The following is an 11,158-nucleotide window of genomic DNA, read 5'->3' on the forward strand; positions in this document are numbered from 1 at the left end:
GATGTATTTTGGAATAGCAGTCTGGGTGTATTCCCTTGTCCTTGTGGTTTGGGTCCTGTTGATTGATCTTTAAATTATTGGAATTACTCTCCTAGCAGTCAACATACAGATGTCCTAGTGTCAACTCTGCAACACATCTCCAATACACTGTTTCCTAACAACCTATAGAGATAATAATAGCCTACCATGTTCATTTGATCATCAACATCATATAAAATGCATAATAGAGGTTCAAGTGTAAAGTAACATAAGACAATGAGTGGAACAGCCCCTATACCCTGGATACAACTTAAAAGAAGAAAAGTTGAGCGAGACTAAACTTAAAGCTTTTCATTCCTCTCTCAGTTCATACAAGTGCATACAAAGCTTCTATCACACAATCCGCTGTCTTAATGTACACCAAGCCCACACACACCTGCAACATGCTTTTACACCATCGGAACATGTATCTCTGCTCTTTTACAGTCAGTATAAACCAAAAACATGAATTTTTTCGAGAGCGCCAACCCGTCAAATGTCTTTCACAATGCATATATAGATTCCTTCCGACCTTTCTTGGTACTAAAGAGCAGATTAAACATTTGACAAATGTGAAAATGCATTAAAAACACACTTAAAATTCCAACTATCTGCAATGCATTGAAACCAGCGCTTGTTGTAGGGAGGTGGTTTCAAAACAGCCGTGGTGGTGAAATTTTTTGCCAATTCTAACATAGTGGTGGTTTCAAATTTGACCCCTATAGGAATCAGTGATTTCACTACAACTGATTTTTAGCCATCTTGAACACTTGCACCTTTGTTCCAACACATCCTTGAAATGTTTTGGAGCACCACAAACGTGATTCTCACAAAATTACACTCTTTCACGACGAAGCACATTGCAAACAAACATTTCCTTTTTCCCATGGTTTTAGGGTATCTCCTTAGATAGAAAGTGCCACATTGATCCCATGCTCCAATATGTCTGACCTATTGTTTGACTGGCACCTTTGTTCAAATACATCCTTGCCATGCTTTGGACCACCACAAACATGATTCTCACAAAGTACTCTCTTTCATGACAAAACACACTACAAACAAACATTTCTTTTCTCCCATGGTTTAAGGGTATTTCGTTAGATTGAAAGTGAAACATTAATCCCATGCTCCAATACCTTTGACCTGCTTTTTAATCATTTATATGCAATTTTGTGTTAGAGTAATCATAACCATGAGGGGGATGTGGGTGATTTTCATCATTCATGGGTTGTAGTTGTTAGGGGTTGAGTCATTTGACCATGAGCGTAAATTGGCCCTAGTTGGTTCCCCGCATTGTGATATTACCGAATCTTTCTCCACATGAAACTTAGGTCTCGAGTAGGAGGGATAATGAGGGCATCGTCCAAGGAAAATGTAGTAGAAGGGTGGATACAAAAGGAAGTTGAGCTTGCATTTCTAAAATAAAAATAAAAAGAAGTAATTTGTTGAGGGTGGATACAATTCTTAAAAACAAAGAAGTAATTTGTTGATTACTTGTAGTCTATGTTCATGATTTTCAACGACAACACTTCTTAATATAGGAAATAATTATTTCAATCTATTCTTGGTACTTGTTTGGATGAATGGATTATAGGTGGGCATCCTTTAGATGCTTGTTCTAGTTTTGAATGAATGAGTTTTAATGATGTCCACAAGACTATCAATCTATGGGACCAAGTAAATTTATATTAGATTTTACATCATTGAACATTATCAAATTTCAACCTATTGACAATGGTGATCCCGTATAACAAGATTGAATTTTAGCCATATCAGTTATGTGATATTCCATGAGTAAATGTTAATAACATGGAATCCCTTGAATTTCAAGGGATTCCTCGTATTTTTAGCTTCTTTAGGAATTTCTTCCATGCAACTATTAAATTGATTTTTATTGGGGTAACAATTGGAGGAGTTTCAGTGAGTGGAAAGTTGGCACCTCATATTTATGTCTCTCATCTTTGCTTTGTTCTACTTCATTAGTTGTGCATTTAACCCTATCTCACACACTGTTGATAACTAATTTGAGAAATATCTTGTTGGGTCCCTCATGTTGAGTAGTTGTCTAAGGATGCTCATGCAAAGCATTGCTTTTTGGTCATGCCTGTCGATTCCCTTTGGACTTTGAGGCCTAATAGGAAGTTTGCACTTCACACATTGGGTTCTTGCTTCACTTTTCTCTCCATCACTACCATTTGCTTCTATTTTCCCTTTGGACTTTGAGATTCTTTGTGGACTTGGAACATAAGGTTCCAAGTTTGCCGCCTAATCCCCACATAGTCATGCCCTTTGTTTCCTTGCAGACCTCAAGCCTTTCATTGGACTTAAGACTTAAAGTTCCAACTCCGTGTTCTCCTCCATACTCTTCCCCTTCTTTTGAGTTTTTTGTGTTGCTTAGTTCCCTAATGGACCTCAAGTATTGACATGGACATGGAACTTTATGTTCTAGATTCGTGTTTCCTTCAGGGTTTTTCTCCTTGACATGTGTTCATTCCCCCTCTTTTGGACCTTGACCCCTAGTTGAAATTGGGAACCTTTAGGTTTTGATTCCAATACCAACCTCCACAATTCTTGTTGGACTCCAATTAGAATGTCAAACCTAAGGTTCCTTTATCCTATTTCGCCTTAAGGCTCAACTCTCGCCAATTTTCTTAAGTTCCAACCCTAGTTTCTTTCGCATTCTTGAGACCCAATGATCTTATGTGGTTCCTTAATTCCTTTCACCTAAAGGCTTGACCTTGATAGTTATGTGTAGGTTCAGAACCTAGAAATCCCACATTTTCAAGGTTCAAGTGCCAATTTCTTGTTACCTCCTAGAACTTGAAACTCGTGAGACTCATCCAATGTTCCAATTTTTAAGTTTCTCTTGGAACTTGACACTCATAGGGAACCCAATATTAATGTGTCTTTTTCAAATGGGTTTTGGGTGCAAAAATGTAATGACATTGTGCTTTGTCACCTCACAGCCTGCCATCAATGAGGAAGGATTTCCTAGCTACAAGGAATGAATGTGTTAAACTGTATTTCATCTTGGGCATCCCTTTTGGGCATGATTAATCTTAGGTCGTGGATTTGCCACCACTACAATGTCGTGGGTTAGGGTTTCACTTGGTTGGATAAAAAATGTTCAAAGTTTAATTTAAGAAAGATTGGATAATAGCCTTTGCAAAGCTAATAAGCAAAAAATATTGCAAGTATTCTCATGGTTTTTATTTTCCAATTCTAGGTGGTATAATTTTGAAAATTGTATTGAGGGTTTGTATGAGATTTGTAGTAGAGTCACTGCAACCTTGAATAACGAATGTAACTAAGTAGATTCAACATTGTTTGAGTGTTCCCAGGAGTTTTCTATGTTTTGTTTTGATGGGTTCTTGAATAGTTGGTTAGCTAGAATGTCATAAATCATTCCAATGCTATTGCAAAGCATCTTTCAAGTTCGAATGAAAAAATACATAGCATGTTACTAGATTATTAAGTAGACTCATTTAAAGTTCTGCAATTTTTGTTATCTAATCATTTGCATGTGTAGAACCTAGTTATGTGCATGTTTAAATGGATATGGTCTTCATGTATATCTTGATTAAAATATCCCACATGGTTTCAATTGTTATATATTTTGCATAAATCTAATAATCCATGCCTAACTAGAGATAGCCATTGTTTAGTAATGCGCTCACTATCCTATCATCTCTAACACATTTAAAACAAAATTAAACTGTATAAACTTCTTTCAATTGTGTTGTTTCTCTAGCTTTTAGGTGTAAGTGTATAACAACAATAGCTGTTCTCATATCCACATCATAAAACATTATGCTTGGTAAGCCTTTCTACCATGCAAAGATAAATAACCTTGTATGTTCAAACCAACAGATAAGTATGTTGTGACAACTGGTATAGGGATACATTGTGTAATAGGTATGGTTTTTAGTAAGGTGACCATTCAATCCCTATAGTATCTTTTTAATTGAACAACTTAGGGAACACCCCCTTGGTCTTTTTGAACCAGAAGTGAAGGTGGTCTTACCCACTTCAACAATTGATCATTACTTACCCAACGTGAATATAGATTTTGTGACCTTCTTCCTAGGTTTGATACCTATAACACCTAGGAAAATATCCTACATAGGGATTCTCGGGATTTACAACTTTCTACACTAACATAGGGTTTAATAGATAGCCAAGGAATTTAATAATGATAGTTTGCCAAAATTTTACTATTAGATAGTCCATTATGTTAGTTGAAATGAACATATTAATATTGGTATTCTACAATGCCCAAAGCTATAATAGATTGACATGCCCAATGTGTCACCTACAACCTAGAATTGAAGTTAATGACAGGGGAAGCTTCACTAGTAGCATAGGCAAGGGCCACCTAGTGGAGGTAGGTGCAGATACATGGCTTCTCAACATACAAAGCTTGAAGAAGTAGATGTTGAGTCAATTCAAGCAATTGATTTTGCTGTAGATTTAGATATGGATTAAGGTGGAGGAAGAGCTACCAGCACCAACGAGAGGAGCTAGAGGTAAGCATTTGCAATTGAGTCAACGATTATATATTATTGAATTGCAGATAGGTCGACTATTACACATATATAGAGCATGCATGTGCTTCCCCAATTGAAATAAAACAAATGCTTCTCTAAACTGCTTTTTAACCTATGCGACAAATGGATACATCTTGTTCTTATAGTCGGGAGACAATGGTGTCTGTCTCTCTCAATGAGGCAATCCTCATTCCATTCATCCTCTACAATGTCAATGTTCATGATAGTGGCTCGACAAGTGTTATGCCTTTGGCATTGCAAGTCAAATTTTCTCTTATTAGATGCAAGGGCACTGACATTATTGTTGTGTTTACTCGATCAATTGGAGCCAATGGGTCATTGGAACAGTCAAATCTGGCTCCTACCTCACCCCGCTTATGTTCCCACTTCCTTTGCTCCCACTCCTTCATCTCCCACTTAGTGTGGTACTACAGAGCTACTCCTTCCACTTGTTGGCAAATTAGTGCTTAACATAGAGGAAGGTATAAAAAAGAATCATATTGTTCCATGAACAATGACTTGAATGCTTGTATGTTTGTCATTCATTTGTTCTGTCAACTCTACCGATACTTGCACTCTACTAGAGTGACCATAATTTGATAGCTTTCTAAGAGGGAACAATGGGAGGCCCCATTTCAAATAGCATATGCAATTATTAATTGAGTTGAAGAAGCTAGATCTAAGAAGCAATGATTAAGCTTGTTCTAGTTTTAGCAGACCTAGTTGCTTCAAATCCCTGCAACTCTTCCAACTATAGATGTGAAAGGCAATTCCAATGCTTGTTTAAGATTTGACATCCCAAAGCCATAACTGACTCTATATTCTCATTGACAAAGAAGCTCAGTTCCAGAATTCCCTATAGTTCCTAGATATGGTGTAAGGCCTTGTGTAGTTTTGAGATATGCATTTATTCTTATAAGACAAGTACATTGTGTTCCAAGAAGCGAAGTTCCAGGATTATGATACTCAACCACCGGGAATTAAACCCTATTTCCTTCCTTTCTATGCGAGAAGAGCATGATAAAGGGACTTTGATGATTGAGAGCAACCAATTGAGTTAAACTAGAGCATATACCTTAAAGTAATAATGGGCCTTTTTTTGTTTGCTTTGTTGGAGAGGGTTGAGAGTCAACCTGCACTATCATTTCCCCCACACCCTCGGGTGGGTAGTATAGTTGCCTAGTATAAAAAATAGAGAATATTGAGGAATCGATCGGTTGATAGCCCAAACATAAGAGTTGGTTATTGAGATTAGAAGTGAGCACTCTTGGTCCACCATGAATTCAAGCTTTATCTTGGTACTCTTTCAACTGCATCATTCCCAAGGTGGTCGAGTGACTGTTCCATTCCTCTGATGCATGGAGTTGGCTGCCTCAAGGTATGTAGAAAAGAGGGATTAACGCCGACCAAAGTAGATTGATGAAAGATGAAGGAGAGCCACCTTAATGATAGGAGCAGCTCCATTCCTTGAATTGAATTTCATTAGTAGTTTCTTTGCTCTCACCTATATGAATGCACATTGCACACTCAGTTCCTCGAGAATTATAGTTGTTTGATTCTTCCTAGTAATATATAGAACAAAAAGGGTGATCATGGTTCGGTTCCTCATCCATTTGAGTGATCCTCTACAATTATAATTTCCAATGAACACCTGACAATCCCTGTTCATTAGGGTTTAGTCGTTATCCAGGTTTCCCCCTTCATTATTGATAGGGATGGACTGCCTTCCACAATCTCTAGCTCTCTCCCCTTTCTCTATCCAGATTTGGATCATAATAGTGTTGTAATTGAGATGTTTCTTATGGGAACAACAAAACAATTGTCTCTGGGTGGAGAAACCCAACCTCCTTTAGATATTCAATGTAGTAACGAGGCACCTCATTCTAACATAGCTGATTGGTGCATTTCGTCATTCTAATGCACTATCCTCTTTCTATTATTTACTTGGTGCCCCACTATTATTTCAAACCAATGTGACTACTTTCTTGACTACCTTCTTAATCAAATCATAACTAGTAGTTGTCTCTATCTATTTAAATATTTTATTCCAATGTTCCATGTCAATTTAGGAAGGTAGCATGTTTCACATCGCATTGTCTAGGGCAATCAATGGAGCTAGATACATCTAATCATGATTGGAGTTGGTCTTTCATCCCACTATTCTTCATCATTGTATTAACCACTCCATGTCATTTCTTGCAACTCACAAGGTAGTGATCATGGTGGTATTAGTCAGAGTGCAACTATCAAGGATATGGAGCGATTGTTGTTACTCTATCGATGAAAAATAAATATGGCCAAGCACAAGGAGAAGCTTGCAGAATAATAAGAAAATGGCTCATACAAACAGTGTCTCGTTCTCGCGTGTTTCCTATTCAGATTGTTCTTGATGTAATGCAAGTTTGATTGGGTTTGTGATATCATCAACTCTTGTTAATTAGGTCTTTATAAGTAGTTATGGAAAGAATAAGCCATTCCCCATTTTCATGAAAGATTGATGGTTGTTAGATAAGTTCTTTAGAGTCCTAGAGTAATCCATTGTCAAGCTTCAAGTATTAGATCATATCAGAGTTGGATGGTTACTAGTTACCAAGAATATATAAATTAGTTAGTTGTTAGATTCCTATCATATTTTTCTTGTTAATCAGTGAGATCATTACCAACTTATGTATTTCTTTTGAATCTAAATAAATGAAGAAATGTTGATGAATTTTAGAGTTAAGAATGAGCATTGTTAGTAGAGGTTACAACACTCAAGCAAGGGCCACTTGAGGTATTGTAACTCACTTTGTAGCGTAGATTTTTGTTGTTTAGATTGTTATCTAGTTTAATAGATTAAATTGTTAAGTTAATTTATCTGATTTAGATTGATATGAACAATTGATATCATTGTTAGAATAATGAATGTGTCATAAGTTGCAACATAGTTAATAGTTCAGTAATTAATTGCCCACAGCCGTTGTTGTGTCAATTAATCAGTGATCAATAACAAGTGATGTATAGTTAGACTTACATTTAGCTTTGTTATGTTTTCAATTCAGATTAATGCTTTTAGTTAACATTCTATACACAACTGATAGAATAGCTTAGAGAGCCCTTAGTTACACATACAGTGGCAGTATCCTCCAAGGAGACACATCCATAGTCAATAATTAAATGAACCCCTATGAGATAATAGGTTACTTGATAAGGGATGTGTTGGTCCATTAAGCCATATGCATGACTTTTCTACATCAATTTATTATACTAAATAGGAATTGGTCATTTTTGTCACCATTGCCAAGGACGATACTAAGGTTTAAGACCCCTAAAGTTTAGGTTTCTTTACATGTTATTTTCTCTATGTTGTTCTCTTTCATTTATAAGGAGTTTTTGGTTTTCCAACATTAGAAATAATAAATTTTTGAGATATATTTGCACCATACACTAACAAAGTGTAGGAAAATAGCCCTTAAGATCAACCTCCATTGTATGCGGTGGTAGAGGGATACCTTAGGGAGATTCTTTCCATCCACCCAAGACCAAGAATACCTGCTTGATATAACAAAAATTTGAACATCCTTTGAGGAATCACAACCATCAAGTGCATCCACAACAACAATAGAATCACTCTATAGAATGGATGACAAAGAAGTAGAGAACCTTATTGAACCGGTAACCTTTGAGTTCCCAATTATTAGCCAGGAGCGTGTTGTTTCTCTTAAAAACATACCTCCATCTACCTCACCCGACTTCTATGGTCTAATCATGGAGACCCTGATACCTTTTAATTCAAATTTGATGTCTTGTGTTGAAGCGGTGATTATACAACTGACGCCCATAAACTGAAGCTTTCTCCAACAACCTTGAAGGATTTTGTGTTTTATGGAATTGGATAAGAATGCTATTACTAGTTGGGACACAATGAAATAAAAATTCCTTTAAAAGTATCAATATTGTTGCCAAAGAGGAGACATGAAGAGAGGTGACATCTTTAGGATGTCACAAAAGAAGGATGAACGTCTCGAAGATTACATGGAAATTTTTTAGTTTTGTTTGAAGAAATTGTTGCTGAACAAGATCTCTCATGAATCTCTCAAGTTGGTATTTTTGAGAGGAGTAAATGAGGACTACATAGATGCCCAATGTCACATCCCATTTAAATAAGTTTAATCACTGGATTACTATATTAATAACTTACAATTAAGAAAGACAAATTGAAATACAATTAATAACATGATTATGATGGTGATGACTAAGTATACATTTTGTTTCCATAAATGCATCAAATATTGTTGATACATAAGACAGAGAGAGGTTTTAGCCGGTGAGGATAATTTGTCATGATGGAACCACACACAGACACCCTTAGATTCATGTACTGAGTAGCATGTGATTACTATATATAAGTGCTCTTTACCTATGTATAGTTGTATAAGGATGAAATCTAGATTAATTAGGTAATTTGGAGGGCTTGTGTCAACATTAGGTCATGAGTGAAACTTACCACAAGAGTGTTACTAGTTAATATGTAATTGCATTTAACATTCCATTAGAATGTGCCCAAACTAAATCAAAATTGACATAGAAAAGACAAAAAAATCAAAATTGACATAAAAAGACAAAAAAAAAAATTTCTTATATTTAATTATTAATATGATAAGAAATAAATTAATATTAAATAAATAACATATAATAATATTTATTACTATTAAAATAAACAAATAAAAAAATTAATTTTATTATCAAATAATATTATATTTTAATATTGCATGCTAATACTTTCCTTTTGTCTTTTGTTTAAAAGAAAGATTAAAAAAGTAAAATGACATTAATATTAATGTCATTATTAAATAGCTTATATTAGTAAAGTTATGTTTATATTTATTTTTTCTCTAAGAAAAAGAGACCTTGTAGATAAAGGAAGGTTGAAAAGAGAAAAGATACAAAAGAAACATATAAACCCAACAGTACATGTATCTATCGATGCCTCTAAAAATTCCATGCAAACTAGCGTTCCACGGAAATGCATTTCCCTCCCTTTTGAGCCATGTTTTCGAGACGGGGATGTTTCCAGGACAAAGAAACGAGGACGTGACATCTCTCGCCATCTCACCACGTCACCCAGGGAGACGTCTAGACATCTCACTTCACCCAGACGTAAAAAGGCATGAAAAATTAAATTAAAAAAAAAAGTTTTATTTTTGGGGGTTGGGGGGTAACCCTAATTTTATGTGGGCCCCACCCCTTCCCCAAAAACAACACAAAACCACTATATTTGGTGATTTCACTCACATTTTCAAAGTTTGATTTTCTTTTTCCAGCAAGTTGAAGAGGAAAAAATTGGAGAAGTCTAATTGAAGGAGTGAAAAGAGTGAGTGCAAGTGTGAGAGGAGTAAGAAGGAGCAAGAAGAAGAGGAGGGAGAGGATTCTACAACAATTTGGAGATATTTTTTAAGCACAGGGTAGGGTTTTTTTTGTTTTTTCTTTGTTTTATTTTCTAATTTTCAATTCTTTGTTTGTTTAAACTTATTTTTTATTTTTTATTCATCTCAAAATCAGATTTGTTGTTGAATCTTGAGGGAAAAATGATGAATGAATCATCATTTTTCCCTCAAGATTCAACATCAAATTTTATTATTTTTATTTTAAATAATATAAAATTATAAATTGTAAATTTTGTTTTCAAAATTGAAATTTCAAATTTGTATTTCAATTTGTTAAACTAGGCTGAATTTATTTTTATTTTTATTTTATGAAATGCAGTGTCACTATCACAATGAGCTCCCATGACATGAATGAATATGAGATGGAAATCCATTTTCATAGTCAACATGATTCAAAATTTGAACCTAAGGATGAGGAGGGTGACCATGGGGTTGATCCTGGAGCCCAATCTAGCTCCATGGCGAGTGCACCAACTAGTATAGGTTGCCCTTCAGATTTGTTGGCACTGAATGCTAGGGGTGCTTATGATCCTAAATCTCCTCTATGATAGTTTGCTTCAAGAGTAGAAGGCACATCACGTACAGGTGGGGGAGAAAGGAAGTGGAAGTGCAACATTTGTGGGGTTGAATGGTTTGGTGGCATCATTAGAGTGAATGCACACTTCCTTTTTTTGGATAGGAAAAGTTGTGGATCATTGTAAGTTTTTGAAGGAAATTAAAAATATTGAGTACAAAATTGAGATGAATAAGCTTTGGGACATTCCAAATAATAAAGATGTTTCGATCCCTACTACTTTGTCAACTAGGGCAGCCCTTCGACAGAGCCATCAAATGCAACATACTTCTCCCCATGCATCACAGTCTTCACAGATGAGAGGAATGATGTTTAGACCACTTCCACTTCTAGTGCCATGCCCCAATCATGAGAGGCTAGGGGCACAAGGAAACACAAGTTGCACATATCGTAGAGTAACCTCATAGCTAATTTGTTTAATGTGCAGCTGAAGGATGAAATAGATGAGTTCGTTGGCAGGTTCTTCTTTGCCAATGGCATCCCATTTAATGTTGTAAAGTCTCCTTATTATAAGGAGATGATGTCTATGGTGGCGAAGGGAGGACCATCATATGTGCCACTAGGTGAGAGGAAATTGAGGACCTCGATCTTGG

This window comes from Cryptomeria japonica, chromosome 9 (assembly GCF_030272615.1).
Source record: "Cryptomeria japonica chromosome 9, Sugi_1.0, whole genome shotgun sequence".
NCBI classification, from domain to species: Eukaryota; Viridiplantae; Streptophyta; class Pinopsida; order Cupressales; family Cupressaceae; genus Cryptomeria; species Cryptomeria japonica.